The sequence below is a fragment of the Cyprinus carpio genome, chromosome A25 (assembly GCF_018340385.1).
Source record: "Cyprinus carpio isolate SPL01 chromosome A25, ASM1834038v1, whole genome shotgun sequence".
NCBI classification, from domain to species: domain Eukaryota; kingdom Metazoa; phylum Chordata; class Actinopteri; order Cypriniformes; family Cyprinidae; genus Cyprinus; species Cyprinus carpio.
In genome coordinates this window covers 7,275,853-7,281,852 of record NC_056596.1, presented here as the reverse complement: position 1 = coordinate 7,281,852, position 6,000 = coordinate 7,275,853, and the positions used below count along the sequence as shown (strand labels likewise).

Sequence of the window (6,000 nt, the reverse complement as noted above, 5' to 3'; positions counted from 1 at the left end):
AAATTTAAGGGGGTCTGAATACTTTCCGTACCCACTGTGCCTGCATGGTCTCGTGACAAAATAATAGTATGCATCCCAGGGTAGTGCACAGTTTCGTGCACACCTCTGGGGCCAATATCAGGCAAGGATTTGTCCAACAGAGCCACCACAGCCCGCAGAACATCCTCATTCTTTATCTGCAAGATCAAGACAATCTACATATTCATACATGCTCACACAAATATATGCATGTATATGTCATCAAAGCACAAAAAATCAGAACATCTGCCTGTAGAAAAGTCATGTAAAAAAAAGCAGAAGACTCAAGAACACTCATAGATCTGGTGCAAGCCAGTGCAAGGCGACCCACCCCCCACACCGATGTTTGCAGAGCTCTGGCTGGGAAAAAATCCATTCAATTAAGACTGGGAGTTCCTGGACAACACGATGGGAGGCTGAAACGTGAACTATATTCCCGATCGTGCTAGCTCTACAATTTCATATTTTGTGGAGTAAGAGCAATAAAAGCTCAGATAATATTTCAACAACATGGACGGAGTTAATATGCAGAAAGGAAGTGGAATACAGCACTCAGTAATCAATAAACATCAATGAAGGGAAAGCAAGCAAGATAATAAAAGAGGCTAAGTGGGATTGAAATGAATTAGCGTGTGTGTGGGTGTAAATGTATAGGCATGTATGAGGCAATTTGGGATATTTATGCTTTTCTAAAATCAAGTCAGCTGCCAACGGAGGAAGCATTTTAAGGAACATTTCTGATGCAAAGACTTTTCCAGAAGGTACACAACTTAATTATGTTGCCTAAGATACCTTTTTGGGGCCAAATTCTATTGTATATATCCTTGGTGGAGATGGCAATCCCAGAAAGTATTGCAACAATCTCAGTGAAAAATAAATCCAATGGCAGACCAGCTGAGAGTGATGATCTTACAGTACATTCTAATAAAACACATATTAATAAAATTATATTTCATTAAATATCTGTAATTTTATATTGAAAAATGTGAAAGCAAGGCTGCTTACTAGGCTTCAGATAATGAAAGTCTGTTTGTAGTAATTTGCTGGTGTATATTTTGCTATGCTATAATGTATTTAGGATGTGAACCAAACCTGCACAGATTTGGCCTTTCCAAATCCAAAATAACACTCAAATGTCTTGTGATATTTACATTGTTTGGTGGGATGCTTGTAATCCTTACAACAGTATTTCACATCTCAGCCCACATTGTGTTTACAGGCCCCAGAAGATTAATCAACAGGTATTTAACTACCCACCCAGTTATATCTAATTATAAATGGCTACCAGTGTGGCAAATAAAGTTTATTTTGGACTTCTAGTGTGATATTAGTCAAGTTATTTAGTAAGAGTCACGACACGCACACAAAAAGGTAGATCCAAGTGCAGTATGTTTTATTGGGGCAATCCAAATATCATAAACTTAGCCAGGCAATGGTCAAAATCCAGGTAATCAGTCCAAAACAAGAAACACGAACACAGCAAGGAAACACGAAACCAGGGTGACATTAAACAAGGACTCCGTAACAATGACAGAAACAACCAGGGTATTTAAAGACAGGTGCAAACAAGGTAAGTGGTGACAGCTGAATACAATGAACAGTGATGAGCAGCTAAGGCTAGTGGGAAATGAAGTTCTGACGAAGGTGACAATAAGGGGAAGTGAGACCTCTAGTGGCCACCCAGGGAGACACAGAACAGACACCGTGACACTACCCCCTCCCTCTAAGGAGCAGCTTCCAGATGCTCCTCAGAACCAAATAAACACAAAACAAAGAGACCAGGAGGGAGGTGGACTGGTGGAGGCAGAACAGGGGGAGGGATGGCGGGCCAGGCCCGTGTAGGGGAACTGGGACCGGCAGCGATGGCTCCCCTGGCAGCCCAGGTGGCTTGGTCAGATCAGGGGGCCATGGTGGACCCGAAAGTTCAGGGGACCACGAGGGACCAGGCAGTTCAGGTGGCCATGGTGGACCCGAAAGTTCCGGGGACCACGAGGGACCCGGCAGTTCAGGTGGCCATGGTGGACCCGAAAGTTCAGGGGACCACGAGGGACCAGGCAGTTCAGGTGGCCACGGTGGACCCGAAAGTTCAGGGGACCACGAGGGACCAGGCAGTTCAGGTGGCCACGGTGGACCCGAAAGTTCAGGGGACCACGAGGGGCCAGGCAGTTCAGGTGGCCACGGTGGATCAGTCCATTCTCGTTGTGCAGACGGCCAGGGAGGAATTCGCCATTTGAGTGGCCCGAATGGAACCTGCCAATCGGGGAGCCAGTAAGGAGCAGGCTGTGGCGATGGCCAGGTCACGGCATTGGGAACGGCACCGGGAACGGCCTCAGACAAGGGCACCGCCTCGGGAACGGCCTTGGACACGGGTATCGCCTCCGGAACCATCTCGGGCCCCGCATCGGCCTCCGGAACAGCATCGGGCACCACCTCGGGAATGGCCTCAGGAACGGCATCGGACAAGGACACCGCCTCGGGAACGACCTCGGCATCGGGCACCGCCTCGGGAACGGTCTCAGGAACGGCCTCAGGAACGGCATTGGACAAGGACACCGCCACGGGAACGGCCTCGGGCACGACCTCGGGCTCCGCCTCGGGAACGGCCTCGGGAACGGCCTCGGACAAGGACACCGCCTCGGGAACGGCCTCGGGCTCGGCCTCGGGCACCGCCTCGGGAACGGCCTCGGCATCGGGCACCGCCTCGGAAACGGCCTCGGCATCGGGCACAGCCTCGGGAACGGCCTTGGGCCAAGGGAACGGCGGACAACCGCCTCGGGAACGACCTCGGGCTCGACTTCGGGCACCGCCTCGGGAACGGCCTTGGCATCGGGCACCGCCTCGGGATGACCTCTGCATCGGGCACCACCTCAGGAACGACCTCGGCCTGCGCATCGGCCACCGCCTCGGGAACGACCTCTGCCTGCGCATCGGGCACCGCCTCGGGCACGGCCTCGGCCTCCGGAACCAACTCGGGCACCGCCTCGGTCTCTGGAACAACATCGGGCACCGCCTCGACCTGCGGAACGGCATCGGGCACCGCCTCCGCATCGGGAACGGCATCGGGCACCGCCTCGACCTCCAGAACGGCATCGGGCACCGCCCTGACCTCCAGAACAGCCTCAGTCTCGGGCATTACATCGGGAACCGTCTCTCGGCCACTCTCTGCCACCGCATCGGGCACCGCCTCGGCATCGGGCACCGCCTCGGCCACCGCCTCGGCATCGGGCACCACCTCGGCAACGGGCACCGCCTCGGCATCGGGCACCGCCTCGGCCATTGCATCGGGAACCGCCTCGGGCACCGCCTCAGGCACCGCCTCGGGCACCGCCTCGGCATCGGGCACCACCTCGGCATCGGACATTGCATCGGGAACCACCTCGGCCACCGCATCAGGCACCGCCTCGGCATCGGGCACCGCCTCGGCCACCGCCTCGGCATCGGGCACCGCCTCGGCATCGGACATTGCATCGGGAACCGCCTCGGCCACCGCATCAGGCACCGCCTCGGGCACCGCCTCGGCATCGGGCACCGCCTCGGCATCGGACATTTGGAGTCCCCAATAATGAACATGCAATGCCAACACAACACCTCTGATGGTATGTTCCAATGCTTTCTTCCCCTCTTGATGGTTCTTAAAGTGATAGTTCACCAAAAAATTTAAATTCTGCCATAATATAACATCAAACATCACTTTCTTTTTGTCTGTTAAAAACGAAGGGTACATTATAATGATATAGAGTTTAGGTATATGACAGCCGCAGAGTGCGTTAATCTTCACGTGAGTGAGCAATCATGAATTAAACATATGCAGTATAAATGGATGAATCATCAAACTCAAACGCCAATTGGCATATGGGGCGTTCAAGAGAGTGTTCAACTTTAGCTTCGTATTAGCATAAATAAAGAAGTGAACACCATTGTACTGCATACAGTGTGCGGGATGAGTAGATCGGATTTATAGCAGAAGGTCGGTTTACACTGAGAATGATAGCAATTTTGTGTCAAATGCCAACACCAGGCTGAAAAGAATACAAATTAAACAAGGAAACTGGTTTTTTTTTTTTAATTCTTTGTTGGTGATGAACTTCTGCATGATGTTTGTGATATAAAAGACTGATATTAAGAGAAATTTTAGATCACAGTGAACTCACACAACTCACGAGATATCACGGTGAGCTCACAGTATGAGTGCTCAGTGAGTGCAGATGTGACCTCACATTGTGGCCATAGTTTAAGCACACAGCAAGTGCACTGTGAGGTTACTATTTTAGCCCACTGTGACCTCACATTGTGACCACATCATGAGTATCCTGAGAGCTCACGGTGAGATCAAATTGTTGACTGGGCATGGTGTAAACAGGCCTTAGGTGGTATAAAGGAATATTTACACCAAGGACCATAACTACAAAGTCTATGAGAATAGCCCACACCAAAACTATTACAATAAACACACAAGGAAAAAAAAACTGCAGTGAACGTATAAAATAAGCAGAATGCTTTTGTTGGTTAGTGTGGATGCTATAAACTTATGAACGGGTCTTAAAAGTGGTATTTTAGTCAAATCAAAATGCACATAAATGTAACATTGCTGTTACTATAGTACCATATTCAGACCATTTGTAAAAAACAAAAAACAAAAAACAAAAAAAAACCTTTAATTAATAATCAACATGCCAAAAACAAATATATATATATATATATATATATATATATATATATATATATATATATATATATATATATATATATATATATATATATATATATATAACAGTTCGTAAGATTAGTCGGCCCCTATGCTAGTCCACGTTCAGTCACTGCACAAATCTTTTAGTGAATTGATTCAAAAGATTCGAATCGTGTAGATGAATCGGAATCTCCACCGCTAGTGTGTGTTGGGTGGGGTCTCCGGCTCGCGGATTGGAGCCTGATAGGCGTGGCGTCGGTTGGCTTCGCGGGGAGTGACGTCAGTGGAGCTGTTCAAAGCGCGCTGGTGCTGGAAAGAAACTCAGCGTCGTCGTCAGCAGTTCCAACGCGGGGCGGAGAGGCGGACCACGGCGAGGGAAACCATATAACTGGAAACTGGCACGGAAATAGCGCAAAAGGAGACACTCACCTGTTAGTCTACTGAATTGTGAGTACTGAAAATCCCCCATTCGACCTGTTTAAAAGGAAAAGTTAAGAAGCGAGCTGAAACGGGAAGAAGGCTTTGCCTGCGAGTGTTTCAGCATCACCTACCAGGCTTCTTTGTGCGCCTGGAAGGGGTTTGTTCTATTTAACTGTTAGGCTGTTTATTGATTATTTGTTTCACAGAAATGCTCAGTCTCTGGCTTTAAAGCCTTATTTTCGTGGTACTATTGGAGGGAAGCGATTTGAATAATATTTGCATGTGCTTGAACCTGTCTGTGTTAGACTCGTATGGTTGATCACTTATCCAGAAAGCCATGCTTTTCTGACAAATGGAGTTGCCACCAACAGCCATCAGTTTGAGGAAAGGCATGCATTTAGAGTCAGGTATGCTTTACAGCATATATTTTGACGTGTAGGTAAATGTCAGTGTTTACTGTTTTTTTTAATTGAAAAATGAAAGGTGAATTTTCAGTTGCAACATGAAATTAAGTGTTTTTAGCTTAAATCCATGTTTTCATATGAATACTGTCAAATAAGACTGCATAGAATTGAGTAGTGTTGTGCAATGGCGTGATTTAGTGTTTCATTTTAAACCACAGATCAAGGTGTGGCAGCTACAGCATCTGTGTTTCTTTAACCCTATTTGTCTAGTCTTTAGAATGTTACCAGCTAAAAAGAGGTACATTATTCACAGTGACAAGGGACTGATAGTTGCAGTCTTGAACAACATACTCTCTAAAAGTCTTGTTGGTGTGAGATTCTGACCAAGCTTCCCATCTACTTCCACAAACCATGAAAAAATATATTCAGTCCTAAAGATTTATTTATTTGAATTGTATTTAGATCACACAG

General features: G+C 47.7%; 1 protein-coding gene across 3 annotated transcripts in view; it reads left to right on the top strand.

The window, feature by feature from the left end:
• Nucleotides 1-4,991: 4,991 nt before the first annotated feature.
• LOC109080347 (sphingomyelin phosphodiesterase 3-like) overlaps nt 4,992-6,000 on the top strand; it is a 38,894-nt gene continuing 37,885 nt past the window's right edge. For all 3 annotated transcript variants that reach the window (XM_042715192.1, XM_042715193.1, XM_042715194.1), the window contains exon 1: nt 4,992-5,152. The gene's annotated coding sequence lies outside the window, so the exon portion shown is untranslated. The remainder of the gene's footprint in view (nt 5,153-6,000) is intronic.